The sequence below is a fragment of the Dendrobates tinctorius genome, unplaced genomic scaffold (genome assembly GCF_039654945.1).
Source record: "Dendrobates tinctorius isolate UK_male_01 unplaced genomic scaffold, ASM3965494v1 ptg000022l, whole genome shotgun sequence".
Classification (NCBI taxonomy): domain Eukaryota; kingdom Metazoa; phylum Chordata; class Amphibia; order Anura; family Dendrobatidae; genus Dendrobates; species Dendrobates tinctorius.
Window position 1 is genome coordinate 98,131,168 of NW_027361690.1, and position 17,013 is coordinate 98,148,180.

Sequence of the window (17,013 nt, forward strand, 5' to 3'; positions counted from 1 at the left end):
GACTTGATAAACGAGGAGGGGGTGTCGCATTGTATGTTAGAAATGCGTATATCTGCACAGAGATTGAAGCTTCAGAGACTGGGAGTTCTGTGGAAACTGTTTGGGTAAGAATACAAGGACAGAACAATGGAAAGGACACCATTGTAGGCATTTACTACAGGCCGCCTGTGCAAGCTGAAGATATGGATGAACTCTTTATGCATCAAATGGCCAAGTTCTCCAAAAAATATGACATAGTTGTCATGGGAGATTTCAACTATCCAGACATTTGTTGGGAATCTCTCTCAGGCAAAACTAACAGGTCAAGGAAATTCTTATCCTCTCTTGCTGACAACTTTATCTTCCAAAAGGTAAGGGAGAAAACAAGGGGAACTGCTACCTTGGATCTAATCCTTATAAACAGGGATGAAATGGTTGAGGAGGTAAAAGTGGCTGGGACCCTAGGAGGTAGCGACCATGCTATTTTAGAATTTTGGATAACTAGAGGCGGAAGACCTGTGAAGACTCAGACGTCAAGGTTAGATTTCAGAAAGGCAGATTTTAAGGGATTCAGAAAGAGAATTGGAGGGATCCAATGGCTGGATATCCTTAAAGACAAAAATGTCCAGGAAGGATGGGAAATCTTGAAAAATGAAATTCTCAAAGCACAGTTGTTAACAATTCTGAAAAGAGGGAAGAATAGGAAGCATTTAAGGAAACCAGGATGGATGAACACAGAACTTAAGCACATGCTAAAAAGAAAGAAAAAAATGTTTATAAAATGGAAAGAGGGAGGCATATCTAAAGAAGAATATAATGCTGTCTGCAGAACCTGCAGGGCACAAATCAGATTAGCTAAAGCTGAAAATGAATTGAGGCTTGCAAGAGATGTCAAAAGCAATATTAAAGGATTTTGGGGATATGTCAAAAGTAAAAGAAAACTTAAAGATGCTATAGGATTTTTACAGGATGAAAATGATGAAATGGTAAGACAGGATGTTGAGAAAGCTGAACTTTTAAATTCCTATTTTGCATATGTTTTCTCTCAGAAAGGAAATGTAGCATCAACTGTTATTCACTGTCCTATTAAGGGAATAGAAGAATCCAGGATATCTATAAACAGAAAGATAGTGAGGAAACACTTAGCTAACCTAAATGAATTCAAGTCTCCAGGTCCAGATGAATTACACCCCAGAGTACTGAAGGAGATAGCAGAAGAAATTTTTGAACCCCTCTCCATAATCTTTGAAAATTCTTGGAGAACAGGAGAAGTGCCAGAAGACTGGAGAAGAGCAAATGTTGTTCCTATCTTCAAAAAGGGGAACAAGGTGGACCCAGGCAACTATAGGCCGGTGAGTCTGACTTCTATACCAGGAAAGATCTTTGAACAAATTATTAAACAACATGTATGTCAATACCTGGATAAGAATGAAGTGATTAAACAGAGTCAGCATGGGTTTGTAACTAATAAGTCATGTCAGACTAACTTAATTTCCTTCTATGATGGTATCACTGATTGGGTGGATCAAGGAAATGCTGTAGATATAGTATATCTTGACTTCAGCAAAGTATTTGACAAAGTCTCTCATACAATCCTTATTGAAAAAATGACTAAGTATGGAATGGACAAGGCAACTGTTAGGTGGATTCATAACTGGCTTAGTGATCGGACCCAAAGAGTGGTCGTAAATGGCTGCACATCCAGTTGGAAGAATGTCTCAAGTGGGGTACCACAGGGCTCTGTCCTGGGCCCTGTATTGTTCAACATCTTTATCAACGATTTAGATGAAGGAATTGAGGGTAAACTGATTAAATTTGCTGATGACACAAAGCTAGGAGGGATAGCTAATACTAGAGAAGAGAGAGAGAGGATTCAAAAAGATTTAAATAAACTGGAGAAGTGGGCAGCAACTAACAGAATGGTTTTTAACAGGGAGAAATGCAAAGTACTACATCTGGGCAATAAAAATGAAAAAAGCAGATATAGAATGGGAGGAATAGGGCTAAGTGACAGCACATGTGAAAAAGACTTGGGTATACTAATAGATCACAGACTGAATATGAGTCAGCAGTGTGATGCAGCAGCAAAAAAGGCAAATGCAATTCTAGGATGTATTAACAGAAGCATACAGTCTAGATCACGTGAAGTCATTATTTCCCTCTACTCCTCTTTGGTCAGACCTCATCTGGAATATTGTGTCCAGTTTTGGGCACCACATTTTAAAAAAGACATCAACAAACTGGAGCAAGTTCAGAAAAGAGCGACCAGAATGGTGACCGGTTTGCAAACCCTGTCTTATGAGGAAAGGTTGCAGGATTTGGGAATGTTTAGTTTGCAAAAGAGAAGACTGAGAGGAGACTTAATAGCTGTCTACAAATATCTAAAGGGCTGTCACATTGTAGAAGGATCAACTTTATTCTCATTTGCACAAGGAAAGACTAGAAGCAATGGGATGAAACTGAATGGGAGGAGACACAGATTAGATATTAGAAAAAACTTTTTGACAGTTAGAGTGATCAATGAGTGGAACAAGCTGCCACGAGAAGTGGTGAGTTCTCCTTCAATGGAAGTCTTCAAACAGAGGCTGGACAGACATCTGACTGGGATGATTTAGCGAATCCTGCTTTGAGCAGGGGGTTGGACCAGATGGCCCAGGAGGTCCCTTCCAACTCTACGATTCTATGATTCTATGATTCTATTTTACAGATGGTGTTATGTTTGCATCCAAGAGAATTTGGATATTTCTCTATGAGCTTTCCACATCTTGTCACTGGGATTTTTGCCCATTCCTCAAGGCAAAACTGTTCCAGCTCCTTCATGTTAGATGGCTTCCTATAGTGAACAGCAATCTTCAAGTCTGACTGCAGATTGTCAATTGGATTAAGGTCTGGGCTTTGACTAGGCCACTCCAAAACATTTACACGTTTCCCATTACACCACTCCAGTGTGGATTTAATGGTATGCTTCCGGTCATTGTCATGTTGAAAGGTGAACCTCATTCCCAGTCTCCAATCACTGACAGACTGAAACAGGTTTTACTCAAGACTAATAATAATCTTTATGTATATATATACCGCCAATATATTCCGCAGCGCTTTACAATTCAACAGTTCATATGCAAGCCATAAGTAACAATGTAACAATAATACAATAATTAAAACAAAATAAGATGACCCTGCTCGTGAAAACTTACAATCCACAATTATGTAGGGGGGAGACAAAGTACAGGGGATTATTTAAAATGATGGTCCAGCCATGTTGAGGGAGTGGGGGATAGATAAAGTCTGCATGAGGTAGTCACCAGCCAGTATTTGTGGTGCTATTGGGGGCGGTGGAGTTTGATGGAGGGTTATTCTCAGATAGTGAATGGGCTATACACACACACACAGACTTTGATTAGGGAACGTAATAGGCCACGCTATACAGATATGTTTTTAGGAAGTGCTTAAAACTGAGTAAATTGTGGATAATCCTAATTTCTTGGGGTAGAGGATTGGCGCGACCTGGGAGAAGTCTTGGAGGCGGGAGTGGGAGGTAAGGATTAGTGCAGAGGTTAGTCGAAAGTCGCTTGCAGAGCAGGTAGGCCGATAAATAGAAATGAGGGAGGAGATGTAGGGGGGTGCCGCACTGTGGAGAGCTTTGTGGGTGAGAACAAGCAGTTTGAATTGGATCCTATAATGAATGGGCAGCCAGTGCAATGAGTGATGAAGAGCGGACATGTCCAAGTACTGATTATGGACGACCCTGGGTACTGCATTAAGGATGGACTGGATGGGGAAAGTTGAGTGAGGGGGAGGCCAATTAATAGAGCATTACGGTAGTCCAGGCAGAAGTGGATCAGGGCAACAGTGAGGGTTTTTGCTGTTTCCATGGTGAGAAAGGGACAGATTCTAGAGATGTTCTTTAGGTGTAAGTGGCAAGAGCGGGCAAGAGATTGTATATGGGAGGTGAAGGAAAGATTGATGTCAAACATAACACCCAGATAGGGGTCTGCTGCTGGGGTGTTATTATGGTGCCACCTATGGAGAAGCAGATGTCAGATTTAGGGAGGTTAGGAGACAACGGGAGCAGAAGAACTTCAGTTTTGGAAATGTTGAGTTTCAGATAGTGAGCGGACATGATGGAGACTACGGACAGACAGTCACTAGCGTTCTGTAGTACAGCAGGGATAAGGTCAGGGGATGATGTGTATAGTTGTGTATCATCAGCATAAAGATGGTACTGAAAGCCAAATATGCTGATGGTCCGTCCAATTGGCACCGTGTAGAGAGAGAAGAGAAGGGGTTCAAGCACAGAGCCCTAAGGGACCCCAACAGTGAGAGAAAGAGGAGACAAAGTGGAGCCAGCAAACAAAACACTGAAGGAGCGGTCCAAATATAGGAAGAGAACCAGGAGAGGGCAGTGTCCTTTATGCCTATAGATTGGAGCATAGAGAGTAGGAGATGGTGGTCAAGAGTGTTGAAAGATTCAAAGAGGAAAAGAACAATGAGCAGAGAGTGGTCACCTTTACATTTTGCTGTCAGAAGGTCGTTCGTCTCTTTGATGAGTGTGGTTTCTGTAGAATGTAGGGCGCAGAAGCAGGATTGTGATGGATCTAGGAAAGGGTGAGTAGAGAAGTAACGGGTAAGGCGGGAGTAGACCAGGCACTCTAAGAGCGTAGAGATGAAAGGGAGTTTGGAGACTGGTCGGTAGTTATTTGTGCAGAATGGATCTAGATAGGGCTTTTTTTAATAATGGAATAAGGATAGAGTGTTTGAAGGAGGAGGAGAAGATACCAGAAGAGAGACGGAGAGATTGAAAATTGTAGTTAGGTGGGTAGTGATGACAGGAGACAGAGATTGGAGAAGATCTGAGGGAATGGGGTTGGCAGTGCATGTAGTAGGACGAGAAGAAGAGAGGAATGGGATCAAATGTGGAGAGTGAGCCAGAGTAGATGTGGGGAGGGATGGGAGTCACGGCACCTGGTGGCTGGAAATGGATTTCCTGACGGATATTATCTATTTTCTCGATAAATTGGGAGGCCAGGTCATCAGCACAGATGTCTGGGATTGGGGCCTGTGTTTTTGGACTGAGGCGGAATGAAAGGTGTCAAAATGTTTTTTAGGGTTTTTAGATAGTGAGGAGATCAGGGTAGTGTAGTAGGTCTGTCTGGCGAGGTGAAGGGCAGAGTTATAGGTCCTTAACATAAATTTGTAATGGATGAAGTATTCTGGTGTGTGAGTAGTCCTCCATAGGCGTTTAGCACTCCTAGAACATCGCTGGAGAAATCAAGTTTGCGATGTGAGCCAGGGCTATTTTACTCTGTGTTTGGAGGTTCTGTGGGCGAGGGGCGCTACTTGGTCCAGTGTGCTTCTGAGAGCATCATTGTAGTGGTGTACAGCCAGATCTGGACAGAAAAAAGAGATTGGGGAGTGATCAGTGTACGGAGTCTGAAAGTGTAGGGTTAATGACTTGTAGATATCTGCATTCATGGTAGGTAGGAGTGAGCTGGGGTGGGCGAGTACTTGTGAGTGTGAAGGAGAAAATTTTGTGGTCAGAGAGGGGAAGAGGTGAGTTATCTTGGTAGGATATTGAACAGAGTTGGACAAAGACCAGATCAAGGGTGTTATCATCTTTGTGTGTTTCTAAGGTTGAGAGCTGTGAGAGAAGTGGCTAGAGGTAGAAGCGGGATGCAGATGGAGAAGAGGGACTGTTTATGGGGATGTTTAAGTCTCACAGGATAAGGGTTAGTAGTTCTGAGGTCATGAAGTGTGGCAGCCAGGCAGAGAAATGATCAAGGAAGTGGATGGGTGAGCTGGAGCATAGTATATGACAACTACTCTGAGGGAGAGGGGAAGGTAGAGCCTGATGGTGTGACCTCCAAAAGGAGGGAATGAGAGTGATGGAACTGGGGGGATGACTTGGAAAGTGCATTGTGGGGACAGGAGTATGCTGACCCCACCACCAAGTCTGCTTGCGGCTGTCGGGGAATAGAAGAAATGTAAGCCACCATGGGAAATGGCAGTAGGAGAGACAGTGTCAGAATCCTGAAGTTTTAGTGGGGCACCCTTTCTTTGCAGGTTTGTTGTGGTACCATGGTCTTTCAATTTGATAATAATAGATTTGATGGTGCTCCGGGGGATCATCAGAGATTGGATTTTTTTTTCAGAAACCAACCCTGAGAGGTGCAGAGAGGTGCTGTGTGTGTGTGTGTGTGTGTCACTGCAGGGAAACTTGCAGAGAGATGAATGGTGCTGTGTGTGTAGGTGGGGGAGAAGGCAGTGATAGGGGAGAAGGCAATGATGGGGGCAGTTGAAAGGACAGTGATTGGATGGTTGGGGAGGAGGAAATGATGGAGGTGGTGGAATGGGCAAAGATTGTGGCAGTGGAAAGGACAATGATGGGGGGTGGAGGGGGTGAAGGCAATGATGGTGGCAGTTGAAATGACAATGATGGCGGTGGTGGAGGAAATGATGGAGGTGGTGGAATGGTCAATGATGGGAGTGGTGGGGGAGAAGGCAATGATGGAGGTGGTGAAGAGAACAATAATGGGATGCAGGGGAGGAGGACAATGAGGAGTGTGGGGGATTGGGATGGGAGGAAAGGGGATTGATAAAGGATTTAAGAACAGGGGGAGGTGGAGGAAGACTTTATTATTGCTTATTACAGTTGTGGCCAAAAGTATTGATACCCCTGCAATTCTCTCAGATAATACTCAGTTTGTTCCGAAAATGATTGCAAACACAAATTCTTTGGTATTATTATCTTCATTTAATTTGTCTTAAATGAAAAAACACAAAAAGAATTGTCCTAAAGCCAAATTGGATATAATTCCACACCAAACATAAAAAAGAGGGTGAACAAAAGTATTGGCACTGTTCGAAAAATCATGTGATGCTTCTCTAATTTCTGTAATTAACAGCACCTGTAACTTACCTGTGGCATCTAACAGGTGTTGGCAATAACTAAATCACACTTGCAGCCAGTTGACATGGATTAAAGTTGACTCAACCTCTGTCCTGTGTCCTTGTGTGTACCACATTGAGCATGGAGAAAAGAAAGAAGACCAAAGAACTGTCTGAGGACTTGAGAAACAAAATTGTGAGGAAGCATGAGCAATCTCAAGGCTACAAGTCCATCTCCAAAGACCTGAATGTTCCTGTGTCTACCGTGCGCAGTGTCATCAAGAAGTTTAAAGCCCATGGCACTGATTTCAACGCAAGATTGTGCGAATGTTGGATAAAGAACCTCGACTAACATCCAAACAAGTTCAAGCTGCCCTGCAGTCCGAGGGTATGACAGTGTCAACCTGTACTATCCGTTGGCATCTGAATGAAAAGGGACTGTATGGTAGGAGACCCAGGAAAACCCCATTTCTTACCCCGAGACATAAAAAAGCCAGGCTGGAGTTTGCCAAAACTTACCTGAAAAAGCCTAAAACGTTTTGGAAGAATGTTCTCTGGTCAGATGAGACAAAGGTAGAGCTTTTTGGGCAAAGGCATCAACATAGACTTTACAGGAGAAAAAAAGAGGCATTCAATGAAAAGAACACGGTCCCTACAGTCAAACATGGCGGAGGTTCCCTGATGTTTTGGGGTTGCTTTGCTGCCTCTGGCACTGGACTGCTTGACTGTGTGCATGGCATTATGAAGTCAGATGACTACCAACAAATTTTGCAGCATAATGTAGGGCCCAGTGTGAGATAGCTGGGTCTCCCTCAGAGTTCATGGGTCATCCAGCAGGACAATGACCCAAAACACACTTCAAAAAGAGCTAGAAAATGGTTTGAGAGAAAGCACTGGAGACTTCTAAGGTGGCCAGCAATGAGTCCAGACCTGAATCCCATAGAACACCTGTGGAGAGATCCAAAAATGGCAGTTTGGAGAAGGCACGCTTCAAATTACAGGGACCTGGAGCAGTTTGCCAAAGAAGAATGGTCTAAAATTCTAGCAGAGCATTGTAAGAAACTCATTGATGGTTACCGGAAGCGGTTGATCGCAGTTATTTTGGGCTAAAGGTTGTGAAACCTAGTATTTGGCTGAGGGTGCCAATACTTTTGCCTGGCCCATTTTTGGAGTTTTGTGTGAAATGATCAATGTTTTGCTTTTTGCTTCATTCTCTTTTGTGTTTTTTCATTTAAGACAAATTAAATAAAGATAATAATTTGTGTTTGCAATCATTTTCAGGAAGAAACTGAGAATTATTATCTGACAGAATTGCAGGGGTGTCAATACTTTTGGTCACAACTGTATGTCTAACACAGTCCCTTAGTATATAGTGTACTCGGTTTTTTGTATAGTGCCATCCCTCAGTATATAGTGTAGTCACTTTTTATGATGCCGTCCCTTGTTATATCGCTTCCTCTGCTGTTATGTACAGCGCTGTCTCTTACATAGTGTATTCTTGTTATTTTTCTTATTCACAGCACCCTCTTTTATTACATAGTCCCCTCTCTTGTTAGATATAAACTGCTGATGGAGGAGCCGGTGACCAGACTACCAGTCTATCAGGTCCTCCATTAGAAAAGAAGCTTTCCAATGCTCCATCAGCCATCATTGCATTATAAAGCTAACAACACAGGACGGTATGAAATAAAAAACAGTGCTCTATATAATCCAAAATGTAAGGGACGGTGCTGTACATAACAAGAGAGCTCAACATATTCCACAATGATATATGTCATGTGGAAAGAAAGTGAAGATAACAGAAAATATAAATTGTTAAAACATTATTCTTTATTGATTATATTAAAAAAGAGAGGGCACTGTATAATAAGGGTTGACAATATACATAATAAAGGAGACTATGTAATATATATACATTTATGTGTGCGTGGCTATATGTACAGCTCTGGTAAAAATTAAGAAACCACTGCAAAATTTTCAATTTGTCCGATTTTTCTCTTTATATGTATATTTTTGAGTAAAATGTAAATTGCTCTTTTATTCTATAAACTACTGACAGCATGTCTTCGAATTTCCAAGCACTAAATTTTGTATTTATTTTCAGAAAATGAGAAATGGTCAAAATAACAAAAAAAATTGTAGTGCTTGCAGACCTCAAATAATGCTAAGAAAACAAGTTCATAATCATTTAGAAGCAACAATACTAATGTTTCAATTCAGGAACAGTTCAGAAATCAATATTTTATGGAATAACCATGATTGTTAATCACAGCTTTCATGCATCTTAGTATGCTTTCCACCAATCTTTTGCACTGCTTTTGGGTGACCTTATGCCACTACTGGTACAAAAATGTAAGCAGTTCATCTTTGTTTGATGGCTTGTGACTATCCATCTTCCTCTTGATTACATTCCAGAGGTTTTCAATGGGGTTCAGGCAGTGGCGGATTATAATGAGGTCAATCTGGGCGGTAGCCCAGGACCCAGTGGTGTGGGGGGGCCCCACCAGCCCAGGGTAAAATTGCCCCATTATAATCTGCCACCATAGCGCCACGGCCCCACATGTACCGACGCCATCCTCGCCCTCCCAGACAAGCCCACTGGCGCCACTGCTGCCGCTGCCCCTCACTCATAAATCCCCACTCTGTGAGCACAGGACCTGTGATGAGGTCACAGGAGGGGAGGAGTCAGGGGGTCACATGATCAGAGGATTCAGTCCGCGTCCCCTGATCATGTGACCCCTGACTCCTCCCCTCCTGTGACCTCATCACAGGTCCTGTGTGCACAGCCCTCAATGTATTGTATGCAGGACTCTGCTGTGCAATGAGAGATTATGTTAGAAGAGTCATGAAGTCGGAGACTTAAGAGCACATGTTTTGGTGTGTTGGTCTCCACATTTGGAATGTTCTGACCATGAAGTGTTCATGTTCTCAATTGCAGAATAAGTCAGAAGATTTATGAAGCTGGGGACTTGTGAGAATGTCATCTAGAATGTTTGTCTCAGCATCTGATATCTTCTCAATGTTAATTTAGAGTGTTCTAAACTGGTAGACATGTAAGAACATCTTCTGAAGCATGGGGCTCCACATATGGTACCCTCTGACTGTGTATGTGTCCATGAGCTCAATGAAAGCATATATAGTGCAGGTTGTCACCGTGCTGGATGAGGGAAGTATGTGTGGAGTCAGGAGGGGTTTACAGGGTGGATATAGCAGAGCTCTATGCGTGAGGTGCACGGCGCGGAGCCATGTATGTGCGCGAGGTGTACGGAGCCACGTGTGTGCAAGTTGTGCAGAGCAGAGCGTGTATGATGTGTGCGGAGCCACGTATGTATGAGGTGAATGTGTACGAGATTTGCGGAGCCGCGTGTGTACGAGGTGTGCGGAGCAGAGCTGTGTGTGTGCGAGGTGTGCGGAGCGGCACGTGTACGAGGTGTGCGGAGCAGAGCTGTGTGTGTGCGAGGTGTGCGGAGCGGGGCCGCGCATGTACGAGATGTACAGAGCGAAGCCGCGTGTGTGTACGAGGTGTACGGAACGAAGCCCTATGTGTACAAAATGTACGGCACTGAGCCGTGTGTTTATGGAGTGGAGCCATGTGTGTACAAGGTGTACGGAGCAGAACCGTGCGTGTACAAGGTTTACGGAGTGGAGCCGTGTGTGTACGAGGCATAGAAAGCGGAACCGTGTGTGTGTGTATGAGGTGTGCAGAGCCATGCGTTTACAAGTTGTATGATGGGGAGCATTCATACCTCCCAACCGTCCCAGATTTTGAGAGTCTGCCCCACTGCGCCGACCGGGAGCTTACTTTTCCAGCGGACACAGGAGTAGACGGCGGAGCACTTGAAAACACGCACGTGACATTCCATCGGAAGTGACGTGCTGGAAGCTGACCGGAAATGAGGTAATTTCGGGAGGAGATTGTGATGAAACCATGGAGGCACTCCAACAGTGCGGACAGCGGGATCGCCTTGGACTCGGGGATGTTAGCCATGTGAGTGGATCATGATATGTCCTGCACAGTAGGCTCAGGTGGGCATTACAATGGGAGCCGGGCTGCTATAGTATCTTTATAGAATCTTTATTTCTTTCTCTCTCTCTGTTCTTTCCCCTCTTTATTTCTCTCTCTATTCTTTCTGTGACGAGCGTCAGCTTACGCTGAGTCGTTTCTTCTTTAAATGAGTGGACCCTCTGGGCCGTGGCACCCACCCACCTAGGGGGAGCTGACCTAGTGAGGAACCACCCCCTATACAGGGAGTGTCAAGGGCAAGACCAAGGGGGTGAGCCACCACGCCAGCTGGACCAGACGGCCGGCTCAGGGAAAAAAGACAAGGCAAGACGAGACATTAGTTCAAGGAAACTTCATTTAAGGAACACTTCAGGGATAACATCAGGTACAAACATAAACAGAACAGGGAAAACATAGCAAGGTGCGTGCAAGGGCGCGCCGAGGTCCAAGCATGGTACGTGCAGATGGTAGGCAGAGGCATGGTGACATCGGACTCTGGACAACAAGCGCAGATCAACCGGGACATCAGGTTCTGAAGCTCTGTAGGCGATCATCAGGATCCGGACATCCGAAAGTCAGCCAGGGTTCCATGCAAGGAGACAAGACAAGATTAACAACATGATGCGTGTCAACGGACACACCAGGGTCAGATTCCAGGACGAGGGCCTGCGCGTGTAGGAGACACGCCAGGGACAGGTACAGGGATGGAGACCTCCGCGTGTAGGGGACACTCCAGGGACAGGATACAGAGCGGAGGCCTGCACGTGTAGGGAGACACGTCAGGGACAGGGTACAGAGAGGAGGAAAGAAAGCAAAAGAGTAGTGCAAGAGTAGCACGAAAAGGCACAGTGCGAGAACCAGCGTGAGTGCAAGGGAGCACGGAGACCACAGCTGGGGCATCGGCAGGCGGTACCGACAGTGGCATATGCAGGCGGGCATGACTAGAGGCGGCACCGCTGTGGCTCACACAGCCGGTAACCACTATAGCACTGGACGGCGGGCACGGCTGAGGCACACAGGCGAGCACGACTAGAGGCGGCACGGTTGAGGCACAACAGGCAGGCACCGGGCAACCAGGCACGTGCACGAGGGCATGGAGCCACAAGGCAGGGCTTGGCAAAGGTACTGCAAACCAGACAGAGAACGAAACCAGGAACGGAACCAGACAGAACACAACGGAATCAGAGCAAAGAAGGACTACAAGGCAAAGCAGAGCAGAGACAAAACATGGCACGAAGGACAAACACTAGACAAGGCATGAGACAAGAGATGGAATATGAGCACGGAGCGTGTGCAGAGACGCACTACAGAGCTAGGTGCAAGGGCACAGAATATAGGGAGCACCCCACAGACCAAGCAGCCATGCAGGGACACGACACAATACTCAGGCCCTGAGCATAGGAAGGGGCGGTCTGATATAGGGCACAGCATCACCACTTCCGGGTCAGGACCAGGGAAGAGCTTCCAGTTCAGTTCCTCCAGGATCACAGAGCGCAGTCACATGATCAGGACTCCAGACATACAGGGATTATTGCAGAACCAGGCAGTGCAGGATCCTAGGAAAGGTCACATGATCAGGGCTTCAGACATGCAGAGACGATTGCAGAACCAGTGCTGAAACCTAGGCAAGTCACATGATCAGAGTTCCAGACATGCAGAGAAGATTGCAGAACCAGTGCTGAAACCTAGGCAAGTCACATGATCAGAGTTTCAGACGTGACGAGACGATCACAGAAGGCAAAGCAGAAACACAGGCATCTTGCAGCTCAGCAGTCATGAGCTGAGTGTGCACACTGCTCTAGGGAAAAAGCAGAATAGCAGACAAGAGATGCGCGTGCACACCGCTCCAGGGACATGAGGCAAAAACAGACATAGCAGACATGGCAGACATGGCAAGCATGACACTTTCTTTCTCTTTCTTTTGCTCTCTGTCCTTTCTTTCCCCTCTTTCTTTCTTTTTTTCTCTCTCTGTTCTTTCTTCCCCTCTTTCTTTCTCTTTCTTTCTCTCTCTGTTCTTTTTTTCCCCTCTTTCTTTCTATCTCCCCCTCTGTTCTTTCTTTCCCCTCTTTCTTTCTCTCCCTGTTCTTTCTTTCTCTTTCTTTTGCTCTCTGTCCTTTCCTTGCCCTCTTTCTTTCTTTTTTTCTCTCTCTGGTCTTTCTTTCCCCTCTTTCTTTCTCTTTCTTTCTTTCTCTCTCTGTTCTTTTTCCCCCTCTTTCTTTCTCTCTCCCACTCTGTTCTTTCTTTCCCATCTTTCTTTCTCTCTCCCTCTCTGTTCTTTCTTTCCCCTCTTTCTTTTTTCTCTCTCTCTGTTCTTTTTTTCTGTACCCTTTCTTTCTCTCTTTTCTTTCTTTCTCTCTGTTTCTCTCTTTCTTTCTACTTTTTTTCTCTCTGTTCTTTCTTTCTCTCCTTTCAATCTCTCTCCTTTCTTTCTCTCTCTCTGTTTTCTTTTTTCTTTCTCTGTTCTTTCTTTCTTTTCCTCAGTACCAGTCAGTGTGCCCACAGTAACAGCCACTGTGCCCATAATGCCAGCCACTGTGCCCTCAGTACCAGTCAGTGTGATCAGCAGTGCTAAATGGGTGTGGTTTGGGTGTGGACATGGGTGTGACTAGTGAAAATGGGTGTGGCCAGGGGCCGGTAACCAATCATCATAGTGGAAGTCGTCTGTTTCCATCAACTTTGTTATATGTGGGCAGTGGGCACCTCTAGTATGGTGGGCACGAGATGGCGGGTCTTGTCACCTCTGCCTCACACATAAGTTACTATGAGGTGTACTTTATTCCTGCCACATTTCTTTCTTGGCCTACTGAGAGAAATGTTTTGACCAGTTGAAAGTTATACAACCTGAGGATTGTGCATGTGTGCACTACCCGCATGTAGCAATATGTGTGTGCTTATATTTACTTACTCTGACCCCTATATAAACCCTGTCCCTCCAACCACCGTCCACTTTCCCATGCTCCTGTTCCAATCCTGGGGTCTTTTTGTCCCCCCTTGGTCCTCCATATGCTGAACATCTGGGACATGACTAACATTGCGCAATGTGCGCTTGTTCATCGCCAGATGCAGCGTCATGTCCAGTGTGTGAGGAGATGGGACTTGTCTGTGGCATTAACCCCTCTGCTGCCATGTTGGGCACAGCCTGAGCTGAGGAGCATCTCTTCCTGTGTATCCAACCACAGGCTGCACATCGGAGGCTGCTTCTTCTATTTGGGGAAGTTCATGAAGCAGAAGCCCCTGTGTGACTCATGTGAAGTAACTTGTCTGACAGGTCATGGGTCCAGGTCAGCAGGTGATTGCAGACTTTTAGCTGGTTTCGAAGTTAGGTACAGGTGAGTCAGGACTAGATGTTGGGTGGAAGCCTTCCAGTATTTATAAGGCCTCGTGCACATGCTGAGTGTTTGGTGAGTTTTTACCTCAGTGTTTATAAGGCCTCGTGCACACGCTGAGAATTTGGTGAGTTTTTACCTCAGTATTTATAAGGCCTCGTGCACACGCTGAGTATTTGGTGAGTTTTTACCTCAGTATTTATAAGACCTCATGCACACACTAAGTATTTGGTGAGTTTTTCGCTCAGTATTTGTAAAGCCTCATGGACACGCTGAGTATTTGGTGTTTTTTACTTCAGTATTTGTGAGGCCTTGTGCACATGTTGTGTATTTGCTGAGTTTTTTACCTCAGTATTTAACCCCTTCCCACCCCTTGACGCACCGTATGCGTCATGAAAACTAGTGACTTCCCGACCCCGTCACATGACCTCATCACATGACCGGGGGGCCCACAGAGTCTGAACAGCCCGGGGCCCTGGCTACCCTTAATTCACCCCTGGGTTCAGGTCTGGAGATTGGGCTGGCCATGACAGGGATTTGATATGGTGGTCCTTCATCCACATTTTGATTGACCTAGCTGTTTGGCATGGCACATTGTCCTGCTGGAAAAAACAGTCCTCAGCATTGGGGAACAGTGCCTGAGCAGAAGGAATCAACTGTTTTTCCAGGTTAACCTTGTAAGTGGCTTGATTCATACGTACTTCGCAAAGATTAACCTGCCCAATTCCAGCCTTGCTGAAGCATTCCCAGATCATCTCCGATCCTCCACCAAATTTCACAGACACTGTGGCTTGTTCGCCTCTCCATGTCTCCGGCTAACCATTAGACGACCAGGTGTTGGGCAAAGCTAAAAATTAGTGGAGCACCCACCTGGGCCGTGGGGATACTCGGTACCGGGACAGTTATTAAGAGGATACGTCACTGCAGCAGTGACCCGGTTCATGGCCCTGGGCATCCAATGAAAATGATGATTAAAGGGGAATGAATTTAATAAAATATAGTTCGTGACGCCACCTGTGGAATTCGACAAGGGATAGCCGACGCTGCTTAAAGAGACTGCTGGGACTGATGGTGATGCAGCAGAGTTGGTACAGCTCTCCACAGGTAGCGCTAAGTCCCAGGGCATTTATGATGTTAAAGATAGTGGTGATAGTTGTAGTGCAGAGTGATGGTTGTATTGCAGAGGGGATGGTGCCGTAAATAACTCTGAGGACACCGCATGGTGCAGTCTTCACATTTTTACTCACGGTTTGTGGTGCAGTCCAGGGCACTGATTACAGATGGTAATGGAGATCCGGGCAGCCTGGAAGCAATTTGGGATCCCCAAAGCCAGATGGCGTTGGAGGCCTCCTTACTGTGCTGTTCTCTGCGGTCCTTGCTGCCTGAAGCTATGCTCAGTCCTCTGTTCTTTACTGTTCTTTAGTCCTTGCCTGTATGGCAGGCAGCTTGAGCCTTTCACATATGTCACTCCTTCATGGTGGCTCCGGCTCTGGTATGCTGCTGTGCCTTCATGTGTTTGATGAGGCCAGGAGGCTTGCAGTCTCCTGCCCTCTGGATTTGGCTGCTGGGACTGTTGTACCCATGCAGCCACGGACTCCGGCGTCCGGTGTCAAGCGCTCTTCCCTGGGGTGAGTTTGGTCACAGCTCCAATCCCCAGGCTTTCCTAAACTTCCACTTTCCTCTCTCTTCACTACGAGCTCCTCACAGCTCTTGTCCCTTGTACAGAATATACCAGACGGACTAACCCCAACTCCATGCCAGAACTAATAAGGAAGTTTCTTGAAACCAGGTTTTGAGCTCCCCCTTCTGATCTGGAGTCAGGAAATGTGTTGTATGCTAGTGTTATCTGGCTAGGGAAACGCTCCTTGCTTCCAGGCATGACATCACTCACCCCCTGGGAGAGAGGCAATGCCACTGTGGCAACCGGACTCCTGGGATGCCACATTAGATTCATCAGAGAAGATTACCTTATTCCAGTCCTCTATGGTCCAATCTTTATGGTCTTTGGCAAACTTAAGCCTGGCTCTCCTTTGCTTCTCATTGATGAAAGGATTTTTTCTAGCTTTACATGACTTGAGTTCTGCCTCTAGGAGCCTGTTACGAACTGCTCTTGCCATGCACTTCACCTCAGCTGCCATTTGCCATTTCTTTTTTGGTCACTTGATGTCATCCTGCAGTTGCCGAGTAACATTCTAATAAGATGACGGTCATCCTGGTCAGTGGAGAGCCGTTTTCGCCCTCTGCCGGGCTGTAGCTTTATTGTCCCCAATGTCTGCTGCTTGAACTAGTTGTAATCGACTGCCGTCTTAGAAATTTTAAGGATGGAGGCAACATGATGCTCACTGTATCCCTCTGCTAGTAAAGCCAGAATTGGTGAGGCAGCTACTGGGCCTGAGAGTCTCACCTCTCCCCGCGAGTCTCCCTTCTCCCCGTCAGTCCACGAACCTCCCACAGGGGTGTTTCTTACCCACTTCTTCACAGCAGCGCCATCCTGGAGCAGCAATAGCAGTCATGTAGGCAAGTAGTCTGTCTCCCCTCTCCCCTGGTCCATCTCTCTTTCCCTGGGATGTTTCTTATCCCCTCCTTCATAGCCGCAGCGTCGGCCGAGCTGCGCAATCCTGGCATGTGTTGGGTCCCGGAGGCAGCAGCGTGCTGGTAACTTATGGAGCAAGTGGTACAGCGGGTGGAGGGTGCGGGCGGCCTGAGTCCCGGAGGTAGCGGAGCGCCAGTAAGTTATGGAACAAGCCATAGCCATTTGGCATGTGGAGATTGCTGGTGGCCTGAGTCCCGGAGGTAGTGGCGTGCAGGTAACTTATGGAG